Raw genomic sequence first — 13,650 nt, 5'->3', positions numbered from 1 at the left:
GGCATGGCTGCGGGCATTCGGGACATGTCCCAGTCAATCCAGCAGTTGTGCAGCAAATTAGATGCTGACATCGAAGCACGGCGCCGGGAACGCCAGAGAAGGGACACTACCAGCAGGGCACTCAACCGTCTGGCAACTGCGACTTCCCTACTTTGCCGGCGCTCTGTGACGATGCAGGAGGGCCTAACACAGTGCTGCAGCGACCTGTCACGGGGGATGGTGCAGGTGACAAGTGCACTAGGGGTGCTATTGACAAGTCAGGCGTCGACAACTGCTGCAGGGGATGCTGCGGAGAGCATCGACACCAGCAGCAGCATCACACCCCCCGTCCCCGAAGCACGCAGGAGCAGCAGGCGGCTTGGGGTTGGCTCTAGTGAGGATGCACAGGCCGTGCAATCCACCACTGCAGCGCGTATGCGCAAACATTGATGTGGCCCTGCTTATCCACTTGCCATTGGGTGACGTAACCCTGGACATACTCATTGTATAGATGGCATATTGCCAGATTGGCCTGTTCATGTGTTCATGGCGTGGTGCCACATTAAACTACGTCATGACTTCTCACGACTCGCTGTGTCCCCTCACTTACTCAGAAATAGTTGCATGTGATCTCTGCCCGTCTCGCTCTCCCATCGATTGCAGTTGGCACTCTAGCTGCGCTGCCCTCTGGCTGGCCTGACTCATCCTCGTTGTCCTCAAAATATGTTAGTTCCACATCTGTACCTTTTTTCGTGGCAAGGTTGTGCAGCATTGCACAAGTGGCAATTATCTTGCAGCAGGTGATGGGTTTGTACTGGCGTGCGCCTCCGCTCTTGTGGAGGCAGCGGAACCTGCTCTTCAGCAGTCCAAACGTGCGCTCCACCACATTGCGTGTAGATTTGTGGGCCACGTTGTATCGTCTCTCACTCTGGGTTGCTGGGTGTAGGTAGGGAGTGAGGATGAATGAACGGCATGCATATGCACTGTCGCCTGGATGAGTAAAAGGGAACCATCAGTTACATGCCTCTATACACTCTGATTTGCAGGTTTCAAGGGGCGTCACTGTTACTTACCCAGCAGGTATCCCTCTCCGAATTCTCCGGCTCTCAGTCGTGTGTAGATCCCACTATTCTGGAAGATGTAAGAGTCGTGGGTGCTCCCAGGAAACTTTGCAACAATATCTGTGATGATGTTCCCTGCATCACAGATCACCTGCACATTGATGGAGTGGGTGTACTTCCTGTTCCTGTAGATGTGCTCTGTGTCAGCTGGAGGACAGATTGGGATGTGTGTACCATCAATACAGCCGATGACATGGGGGAACTGTGCCATGTGATAAAAGTCTGTTTTTGTTTTCTGCAGTGCAGCCTGTGTGTTTGGGAAGCTGATGTAGTGGTGCATTCTCTGCATCATGGCATCCAGGAACTTCCTGAAGAAACGTGACAGGCAACTCTGGGATACCCCACCCACCGCAGCTATCACCACCTGATAACTGCCGGATGCCAACAGATGTAGGCTGCAGAGCACCTGCACATGTGGGGGTATGGCGTGCGCCCTTCTTATTGGCTGGTCCAGGAGTGGGTGAAGGTCCCTGATTAAGTCCATGATGGTTTCGGGGTGTAGCCTGTACCTCTCATGTATCTCTGCATCAGTCAGCTGGAATAGTGTGATGCGCTGTCTGTAGATTTGTTCCTCCCGTCGCCACACCCTCAGTCCTGCTGCCTGTAGACGTAGGCGCCTTGCAATGACGTACATGGCGGCCATGTTGTCCACGCTGTTGCATTTTGGGATTGCTTATGTGCATTGTTGATGGTTACCACCTGCTTTCCATCCGTGTTAATTACCGACTCTTATTTACCGATTTTCCTGGATTTCTTAATTACCGACTGCTCCTACATGTCATTTTCAATTTTTACCACTTCATATTTACCACTTCATATTTACCGATTCGTTAATAATGTATTCGGTAAATATGAATCGGTATTTTAGAATTCGGTAACTATGAATCGGTATTTACCGCCTCATATTTACCGAAAAGTGGTTTTTGGACTCCTACATCTCACTTGTCTGAATACCGGTCGGTAACGGCATATTTACCGAAAATCGGCCGTTACCGACCGGTATTTGGCTACCTACATGAGGCCCTAAATTTCTAATGTATTTTTTACACAATTTGTTTTTTTATATTTTGTCAAACAAAAAGCTGTCAACGGTAGTTTAAACAACAGCGCGCAAATATCGCATTTAACCACAGTTACGCACTGCATAATTATTATTTTTTAAATACATGAGTGTCCTTCGAAGTTTTAATAGGTAAACAAACTAGCCACCATTTTCACTAGTGGTGATGCACTTAGCAGTCACAAAAACACCAATTGCCCTTCTAAAATGGTGGCCGCCTGACCTCGGCATCAGAATATTTGCAAGCTGCGGCGTAAGTTGACTGGGTGGTGAGTGTTCAACTCTACGACAGACACAGCGATAGGCTAACTTATGTGAAAGTAACTGACCAAGGCTAATGGCTGTGTCTGTGACCCCTGACATGTATGCAGCGGTTTGAAAAAAGCTCACTTTTCTCCTAACACTACAGCCATCAAGACCTCATCCACTTTTGCTGCTGTTTCTGACCTCTGGGAGCAACGTTGGTAGGTCAAAAAAGTGAGAGGGCTCCCGCCTTCTCACCAGAGGGGCTAGAGTTGCTGGCACAGGTGGTCAACTCCATGTATTGCCAGCTTTATGGCTCACCAGAGGCACAGCTACCTGTCTGAAATGCATATATGAATCTGTCTAACTGTTTTTCCCATTCACCTAGGATACAATGTCCCTTTGAGTTCTTGAGTGAAGTTAAATATATTTTGTTCCTTGCGTAGGACAATGATGTTGAAGATTTCTAAGCACTTAACAATGTTAAATAGCAACAACATTAGTATGTGTTAAAGCCCTAGGTTCTAATTGGTGTGGCTGTAGAGATATATTTATGTATATGTTTGAATTACATGTGAAATGTAGAGGTGGTAGAACCTACGACGCTGGACCAGAAAGTCAGCCAAAGTCCAGCTCGGGCAGTACTTCCAACATGGGAATCATGTGCGCTGTACCCTGACCTTCCTAATGGCCCGTATTCTTGCAGTGGCCTAGCTACAGCATGATGGGCAGTTGAGAGCCCAATATCAGCAAAAAAAGGGTAAGTTCTTATTTGAGTTTCACATGCTACATGACTAATTTTTTGTTGCAGCCAGGATTTTTCCCATCCAGATTAAGGGTGACCCATGTCCAACGCACAAGAAGAGTTCACAAAGGTGTACATTTTGCACAATGTGTATGATGATGTGCTTTGTCTATAAATGTTTTGGAAAGGATCCCACCTGATTACTGTTCACTACCAAAAGACTGTTCTCAGCAGACATATGGCTGCCTAAACTACACATATACATCAGGATGTCATGAGGGACAGTTGTACCAAACAGGCCACTACCCTTTGTTGTGTCAGTTGTGATGATCCTATACTATTGTGGATGATGTAATGGTAGACCAATTACACGTGGCATTGCATACTATGAAGTTATGACCCAGTGGATGTTCCCAATGGCACATTGTACTAATTTGAAATATTTTGGAGTCAAATGTGAATAAGTAGTTGCTCTATACTAAAGTGGATTAGAAATGTATCAAGCCCTATGTATTTACTTATGCTATTGGAGTCATTTGTCTATCCATAATGACAATATGCCTACATGCCTTCAACAGCATAGGTAAGTACATATTGAGTGTTACATTGATAAGCTACTTCAGTACTGAAACCATATAATATGTTGTCAATCAATCAGGGAATTGTAAGCACACTACTCACCCACGAGGGTCTCAAGGCGCTGGGGGTGGGAGGGGGTTGAGGCAGCTCTATTCAGTCGAAGAGCCAGGTCTTGAGTGTCTTCTTGAAGATGTTTAGGGAGGGGATGCATCTGATGTCGATCGGGAGCTCATTCCAGGTCCTGGCCGCGATGTAGGAGAAGGGTCTTCCTCTTGCTCTAGCTCTGCGGATGCGCATGGTTTCGGCGAGGGCGAGGTTGGTGGATCGGAGGTTTCTTTTGAGTACGTGGAAGGAGATTCTTTCGTTGAAGTATTAGGGTCCGATGTTGTGGAGGCATGTTTTATATTTGTACAATATATGGGATAAAGTGATGTTCCTTAGCCAGTTGTGAAAGGTCATTTAGTACAAGTTTCTCAAATGTGGCAATTTCAGGTGGGACCATATTAGAGGAAGGAGAGAATGTAGATGCGGGTCTTAGCGGGGTGTTGGAGGATTTTTGGAACTTAGTCATTATCCAATTCATTGTGTATCTAGGATAATTACCCATGTAATGTTTTTTACTTTTGCGTTTCTTCCGATAATTTGTCCAAACAGATTTCCCTTGTGATAAGTATTATTGTCTTGTCTACTATGTAATTAATACAGATAATTCTTTTTCTTCCCTCCTTTTTCCCTCCTATTGCTTCACCTGTCATGTCATGTTTTTGTTATTCATGTAATTCAGGCATATTTATACGGCAATTTTATTTAATTAGTCCTGATGATGATCCGATATCCCCCTGATAAGGATCGAAACGCCGTCGACACAGTTGTCCACCTTACACATTTTATGTACTATATGTAATTTTTTGTGAAGGTGACCTTATATGTATTAGATGTTTCACTATTTGAAGTATTTACTGCTTGAAACATCCTTGTAAATTGCCTAAAAGTCTTTTTCGCACTTGGTTTTCCATGCGATATGTAAGTTGTAGGATACAGGCTTGTATCCCACTGAGATTGAACTTGCATCTGGTTGCTTATTATTACTATATTTTGTATATTAAAGTTGCCTTTGTCCGGCTGGACACTGGCTGTAATATAGAACCGATTGAGGCTATATTCATTGAACCACTAAACTCTTGTTGCTTTCAGGGACCACTGTTTCCTGTAAAATACTAGTTCCCGAGGTCCCTGTTCTATTCCTCCGGGTGCCCTTGTCTCTTTTTACACACTCACCCAAACAACAGACACCTATGACGCAAGACACAGGCAAATGTGCACAACATACACCAGACTCACAGGCACCTGCACCCTCAACAGATACATGCACGTCAGACACTGCCACTCCCACTCCCTCTACCTCTCAAACCCAACTGCCTGTCGAACACCCTACCATTTTTCCATAGAAGTTGTCCTTTTTGCCCTTGCCCTAACCACTTCCAAACCCCAACCCACCCCTAGCAAACACAAATCTACCTCTTCCAATACCTCATAAACCCACCCCTTCCAGACCCCAACCCACCCCTTCCACATCCCAACCCACACCTCCCAATAGAGAAACCACCCCTACTAAAACCAAAATGTCCCCTGCCAAGACAAAACCCCCCTCACAAACCCAAGAGCACCCCTCACAAAACCAAACACCCCTCCCCCAAACCCAAGAGCTTCCCTCCCAAAACCAAACTCAAGGGCACCCCTACCAAACCCAACCTCCCCCAAGTAAGGTCTACGCGGTGCCTTCTCCACCAACTAGATGCCCCTTCCTGAGGAGGTTCCCATTAGCAGTGAATTAGGAGGCAAGATTTGTGCCACTGCACAACAGTACACAATGTGGGGCTTAATTGACTGCCAGTTGGCTTTAACATTATTCTGAATGCCTTATATCATTTTGTGGACTAAAGCTATACTTTTGATTTCACCAAATTAGTCCTGGCATTACATTTCCTTTGCAATTGTTGGATTCCTAGCAATGTTTCCGAGTAAAATGTGAAGAACTTATTTTTCTTTACCATGATGGCAGGTAATACAACAGATTTTTTTAATGTCTATTTTGTTAAGTGCAGAAACTGTTTATCATAGTATGTGATGGTCATTTGGATTTAGGTGCAAGCATTCAATATAGTAATGGGCACTTTCACCAACTAATTGATGTTACACATTTCATTTGGATGTTTTACTACAGGTGTGTTTGTTTCACCATAATACTGACCAGTATAAGCACATATGCTTTACACCTTATAAAATATTATAATTACTATTGAAATTGGATACAGTATAGGACTTGCAATAGACAAGGGGAAATGTTACATGGATGTATATCTACAATACGTCTAATTCGTGATTGACATTGATTTTACAGTTAATTTATATGGTAAAGGTTACACCTTGTCCAGTGCAATTTCTACATCATGTTACATTGCACTTATCTCTATGATGTGTGTTGCATTTGTCTTCAATGTGGGAATTTTAGAAATGAATTTACACACATCTGCATGGTGACCTTTCGATTTTTATTTTGATATCCTTTTTTGTGCAAGCGTCCATTTTTTTTAAGGCAGCTTGCACCAAATTTATACTTGCATTGTGATCATACAGGTTTGTTTCTTTAAATGTCTTCAACGTCAACATTACAGACATGGATTGCACATTGGTATGCTATTGCTTATAGGTGAGATTTAAAAATGCACAAGTCCAGTGCAAATGTTCAGAGAGAAGTCAAAAGGTAATAGGTAAAAGTGGAGCTTACCGTCGATTCCATCCATGAAGGTGTTGATTTTGTTCATCATTAAGCAACAGCAGCAGGGCTTGGAAGATCGAGTCCACGGCAGAACAGGAAGTGTGAATGTGAGCAAAGGTGAGTTTCTGCCTTATGTTGATTCCAATCCACCAACTCAGGTGTGGAGGATTCCATGCCGCAGTGACTGGCAGTACTCCCTCCAACACCCGCTTTTGTCTATCCCGCTGCTGACGCAATTGAGATTTCCTGGTGGTGATGGCAAGACCACAGCAGCTTTTCATCTATGGACCTGGTTACACCTAAATAGGGCGGGTGGACTGCCAATTTGGTGGGCAGGAAGACCGCCCAAAAAGTGACGACAGGACTCGATCCATCAAGATCTAAGATCTTAGTTAAAATGGAAAAGTTCCTTAGTGCCTCGCTGGGGGTATGCAGTTAAAAATATTATCTTGTCCTATTTCCGTGGCATTCTTTTGGACCTTCATAATCTTCGTGCTTGTGGCCAGGTCCAATTCCAATATTTATGGGTATGCTTGTCCACCATGTTTCTTGGTAGGAGGAGATGAAGGGCTGTCGCCCCAAAGCTCCAAGATAGACCCACTAGCAAAGGGGAAACAGATAGTGTTTAGGAAAGCAAAGGGTTTCTTTGGTTGCCACGTAGCTGCCTTAAAGGTGTTATTGGTGCTGTGACCAGTTGCCACGGCCACCTCCGTATGGTTTCACAGCAATGGAACGCCACTCTCCAGATTCCAATTCATGAGGGTCCTATCTATAGCTTTGTGGGCGGCAGGTTTAGATGGCGCACACTTCAGCTCTCACTATTTTAGGATTGTGGTAGCCATTGCTGCAGAAGGATGGGGACTTGACATGGGGACAATGAAGAGGGTCGGCAAGGGAAGGTCTGACTGTTACATGTGCTATGTGTTTACCTCAGCCTTATCCAGCAACCCCCTCAGCCCTCTTCTTGTCTGTGACTGATTTACTGTAGGAAAAAGCTTTGGATGATTTTTATAATAATTGATCTATTTTCACTCCATCATGTTCTGCTTTAGGTCATATGGCTCCAGCCTGCGTGTGGGTCCTCAGTCTTAAGCTTGTTGGAAAAGCAGGGGTTATATTCAGACAAAGCAACATTCAAAGGTGGGTGCCTACGCATGCCCATGTAAGGATTTGTTAAGTATTCCGTCCATGATCTGTTCTTTTTGCTTTTGCCACCCTAAGTGGGAAGGGTATGCCCAGACGTGGGTCCCATGCTCACTTTGCCACTGGATTCAATCTAGCCTGGCTAATGAGGAGTGAAACCCCGAAACCGTTCCCAGGATGCTTGTTTCAGTCCAGGAAGAACCTGGCCTGGCAGTTCAGGCTGGGCTGTTTCCTTGGGGAGCAAGGTCAAGACCGATTTGCATATTGCTGGGTCTAAACTGGGTGGTGAGCAAAGAAATTATGGATTAAACCCAGATCTGTGACAATGGGGTGAATGTTTGATTTGTTCAGCATTCCGTTCATCATCTGTTTTTTTGCTTTTATCACCCTAAGTGGGAAGGGTATGCCCAGACGTGGGTCCCGGGCTCATTGTGCCACTGGATTCAAGCGAGCCTGGCTGATGAGGGGTGATACCCTGAAACAGTTCCCAGGATGCTTGTTTCCTATCCAGGGAGAACATGGCCTAGTAGTTTGGGCTGGACTGTTCCCATGGAGAACAGGGTCAATACTGATTTGCATATGGCTGGGTCCAAACTGAGTTGTTACGTGATCAAAAAAAGGACAGATTAAATCCAGATCTGTTACTGGGGTGAATGTTTGATTTGTTCATCTTTCCGCCCATCATCTGTTCTTTTTGCTTTTGTTGCCCAAAGGGGGACAACAGGCACTTTACACCTGGTTTGCGGGGGTAAGGTGCACACAGTTCTAAAAACAGCAAAAATAGGGTTCAGCAAAAGATGACAAATCTGGGGTGACCACACAGAAAAGGCAGATTTCCTACAACATACATTAAGGAACATATATTGAAGGAATGATATCTTCAGCCTTTGCTTCTAATGAAAAATGGTGATACTATATAAAACAAGCTATGATAATATATGAAAAAATTGGATATGGAATTACTCTGTACTGTAAATTGGAAACAATCATATGAACTTCCTGTGTGCAAGAACATTATTCATACCTTGAACTTTATTCCACCCATGATGGCCACCCATGGATTGCAGTGGTAGTTTATTAATTGTATGTATTAACATTTTACCAATTGCAGACTTACCCACATATGTAGCTATTGGCAACCTACTTGGGAAAGTCTGCAATTTCTAAAATGGTAATAAATTCATTTATAAAACTACTACTGCAATCCAAGCCAAGAAAGTCATGATGGCTCCCATAATACATTGCACAGCCTGGATCCAACCAACTTGCATCGCCAACTTCCTTCACAAATAGATAAACATGTACCTGGAGATCATCATGACTGGTTTAAGATGTGGTCCACAGGATTCCCCTTCTAAGCGGACAGATCTCTCAGTATCTGTAATGCCCTAGTGTCAGAAGTATAGAACTAAATCCTTATAGATCCACGTGAAGTCAGACTTTTTTGATATATAGTTCACTGAATTGTGAGTACTCAGTTTCCACTTTGAATCCACATGCATGGTCAACTTATAATGCTTTATCCTTGTTAAGGTTCAGCAGTATCCCATCTGCTGGAGAGATGCAAAGCACAATGTTGAAGAGTAACAATAACCACAATGAGAAGACCAGAGGTTGAGCTTATGTTGCCAGACCATGTTCCTGAATCAATATTTTCCCTGTTTGACCCGTGAGCTTTCATTTTTCTTTTCTTTTTGTTTTACTAGCTTGGGGAAATTATTAATCTTTAGCTACACTTAAGAGTGGCTGATTATTTTGCCATCGTCTCTGTAAATGAAAATATTGAAAAAACATATTTCAGCAAGTAACTGTTTTATATAAATGTTTCAAACCTCACTTCTGCCTTTTCTAACCAGTGTGAATAGCAGAGGTCAACTATTATAATTTATAGTGTTCAATGTCCTGGCCTCAGAAGCATGCAACTCTGCCTTGCCAATGTTCAAAGTCATGACCTTTAAATCATTCCAGATGTCAGCGGTGACCATTAGGTCACGGATCCATTTGCTGGTGTCATCTCGATGTTAGTAATCTTTGCTACACGACACAATGGTTGTAAATAACCCATTGTTGTTCAGTTTGTCTGTGCCTTTAACAAGGAGACCTATAAGGTGGGAGTTGAGAGTAATGTACACACGTTTGGCTGTGCTCTATAATGTTAAAAATGGGTTGTATGTCAGAATATAGAGAAAAATATTGTTCCTCCAAAATATTATGACCAAAATTTTGACAATCAGAATATTGTGAAGGTAAGTAGATAAAGGTATCACCAGTGGTCCAAGTGGGCGGGGTCAGCTGGGCACGGCGTGCCCCAACTTTCTTATTTTACTAGATTCAGTTCACCTGCTTTCTTATTTTAAACACGCGTCCCAGGACGGCAGAAATAGCCAAGGTCTACAGATAAGGCTCGGAGTTCGTGGTGTTCGGGGACGGGCGGGTGGGCAGAGACGGAGAAGGACTCTGTCTCTTCTTTCCTGCCCAGAGAAGACAAGGACAGTGTCCACTCCTTCTGCTCTGCCGCTGGTAGCTCCCCACCTCTCCTCCTCACTTACTGAAAACCGTAACTTCAAGAAACTGTTATTATTCTTTCTTTCCTCTTGTTTATTTGTTCCTCTGTGCTAGGTATCCAAAAAAGAAAAACATGTTTGCTGGAAGTCTTTTTTGGACATTTTTCTATTCCAAAGTGCAGCCTTCGGACGGAGAAAAAATAAAAGGTGAAAAATAACTAAATAGAGCATCAGTGGTCGCTAGGTGGCCAGATTGATTTTATTCACACCCAAACACATTAGCGTCACTTTACAGAGTCTGCCAGTGAAGCGTTACTTTTGTTTTCTCCTCTTCATTTGAACAACATTGTTTTCCCAGGGTGGGGGACTGCTCAATTCCTGGAGGTACTGTAATGCGTGATTGATGGGTGGATTGGAACATAAATTGTGTACCGGGGCTCTGTGATCAGGGATGTGGTCTTTTGAAACCATACTGCTTATGTTCTGTAAGGATATTGAATCAGGCCCCTTCTGTAATAATGTCCTTAACTTTTCAGGCACAAACACTCATTGCTTTTTGAATAATAATTGTAAAAGCATTAAGGTAACCATGTTTTTCCTGCTTACATTTCACATACTTTACTTAATTTTGCATTCCCTGAGTGTTTGCTTTTTCCAGGATGTTGTTAATTTTTAGGTCTCGCCTGACCCAGCGCATGCGCTGGTCTGGCGAGACATTTTGTGAGGGCTCCAAAAAGTGCTACCAGGCCAGCCTAGAGCTACAGTGCATGTGCGCGGGCGCGCGCGTCGCGCTTTACCGCAATTACTTTCACTTTTGCGACCGCACGGCCGCTTTGATGTTTGATCGCGATCACTTTCGCGGCCGCATGTTCTCCGTGAGGCTTCAATGGATTGCAGCAGTCAAAACAAGCATTGGCATAGCCAATAGGTCTCGCTTTTGGGACCTTATAAGTGTTTAGTTATGCAACTGTTGCATGGCTAAACACTTATAAGGTCCCAAAGGCGAGACCTATTGGCTATGCCAATGCTTGTTTTTTTTCAGGCAGCATTTTACTCTTGTCTAGTGCATTTGAATGAAGTCACATCCAGGTGCTTATTGCAGGGCACAATTGGGTTGTAGTTCAACGCAGTGCGAGTTTCCCTCAGTGTTGCAGTATGGTGTTCAGTGGGGGAGAGGACGTGGCACTATGGTCAGAAATGCCGAATTTGAAACTGGGGAAGCAGGTTTAGCCTTTATGACCAGTCTACCAGGCCAATCTCCTGAGGGAGCACGTTCCCATGCTAGACCTTAAAAGGCTCCGCAACACTTTGGAAGCCCTGGTCTCATAACACTAGCAGGTGGACCCTAGCGGTGGCAAGTGTGGGTTAACCTTGAAGGCCTGTCCACCACAATCCATGCTGAAGTTCACCTCCAGTCTTGAGAGCAAGCCTACAAAGCAGCACACCCTCTAGCAGCAGTGACTCCGTCACTGAGGTCACAGGACCCATGAGCAGGGTAATGCGACTGGTGCGATCGCACCAGGCATTGACTTCGGGAAGGGGGCGTCATGTTTGCAAGTATATTATGTTTCTAGAAGCACTTGCTGCCTCCTTCCTAGCCTCCAGCAAGTTTCAGCAAAAAAAAACAATTTCATGATAACTCCGGTGATTAATGTTTTTCCTAGAGAGAGATGGAGTTTTGACAAGTGGACATTTTGACTTGTGGAAAAGTAGTGCATAGGGTTAATGTGCCTGCTGCAAAGAGCATGTACCATACAGATCACAAAGTGCAAAAAATTTAAATAGGTCAGCGAGTTACTGCTTTTGTCAGAGAGACCCTTTAGTTACTTACAGTTTATAAGTCCAAATCCTAACATAGAACAGTGAGCTATTAACCGACATCTAAGAGCTGCATGCAAACTGCAGGGTATAATTTTGTGTTATGCTTCTTTCCCCAGTCTTTGATTATCCTAATGTTGCAAAAGGGGTTCATTTAGATATAAGTCAATTCTGGTTATTAAAGAGAACGCCCAACCATGGTATTACGTTCTCAATTCAGAGTTTGTGTTTCTCCAGACCAATCACTATTAAACTATACTGCCTACAAGTATGGTTGTCATGTGACTCCTACACCTTGTAGTCCGTTGTCTTATGTAACATTTCCTATACAGTGATTTACATATGTATGATTGATTGTCTCTGTGTAATGTGTGTGATGTAAAGTGCTCTAACACTCTATACTGGTATCAATGGTGCTGTAAATCAAATTAAATGCATCTGAGCGAGAGTGTGGTTATGGAGACTTGAGGGGCACTGTTAAAGGGTGGTAGTGAAGGAATGTGTGGCGTAGGTGGCCATTGGGGGCACCAACAAACATTGTTGCACAGGGCACCACTAGCGCTAACGCCAGCCTTGCCCTTGAGGCCAGTCCACCTCACCCATTGGTACCTCCATTAGCCTTGTTTCAGCAGTAGTAGCTGCCACTCACCAGGGGTCGGCAATGCAGGATTTGCACACACACCAAACTAAGTTCACACACTTCACGGTCTCTCTGCTTCATACACAAGCACGTTTAACATGTGCTGCCTGCTTAGGGGACACTGGAATTATGCAGCAATGGAGGACAAAATTATTCCGCAGGGTTGACTAAATTATGCAGCAAATAAAAAAGCTTCAACGTAATGCGGTATATTTTCTGATACTTTATTATTTTGACATTTTTATACATGCTGACAGTCTCTGCAAAGATTTTGCCTTATTAGTACCAGTGTAACATACAAATACAGCAGTGAGAAAGGTGATCAGTCAACCTTGCCTAGAGCCGTCCCCTTCTCAGCAACACAAGTCACATATTTTAGAGCCTTTTGATCCGTTTGAGATACAAACAATCTATTAGTTAAAATCATCAAATTATGCAACAGATGCTGCATTATGTGGCAAATATTGCAGTGCCATAATTATATAGAAAACATTTGCAAGTTAGGATATTTTGCCATTCATGTTTGAACTTCTCTTGTGGAACAAACGGAGAAGTGCTGATGACAGAAACTCCATGGCTTGGTGACAAATGGCTTGTGATTCCACTTTTAAGCATATTTGGGACATTCTTTGATTGGAAACATATCCCACTTTGTGAATGTATTTTAATGTCAATAACTCATTAATTCTTAAATAAACGTGTATCCGTTGGTTGAATTAGATAAAATAATAAGCTGTAACTGGGTAGTGAAATGTCAAACAAATTCAAAAAATTTGAATGATATGCTATTTTTGGCCACACCTCTGACTTCGCCCACTAACCCAATCCTCCAAATTAGTGGGGGACTCTGGCTACCCAAATCCTGCGCTGACCTGTACCCTGGTGATATGGGTCTAGTACATAGACAATAGCAATACACTATCGAGCAGCTTTTTGGGGCGGTGACAGAAACATTGCAAGAATGTGTGGTACCTAATATGAAATGGCGAAGAATCAGACTGAAAATATGAATGGAATTATGTGGTGTGGTAGTACACTG

This window comes from Triturus cristatus, chromosome 10, assembly GCF_964204655.1.
Source record: "Triturus cristatus chromosome 10, aTriCri1.1, whole genome shotgun sequence".
Taxonomy (NCBI): domain Eukaryota; kingdom Metazoa; phylum Chordata; class Amphibia; order Caudata; family Salamandridae; genus Triturus; species Triturus cristatus.
This window is presented reverse-complemented; position numbering follows the sequence as displayed.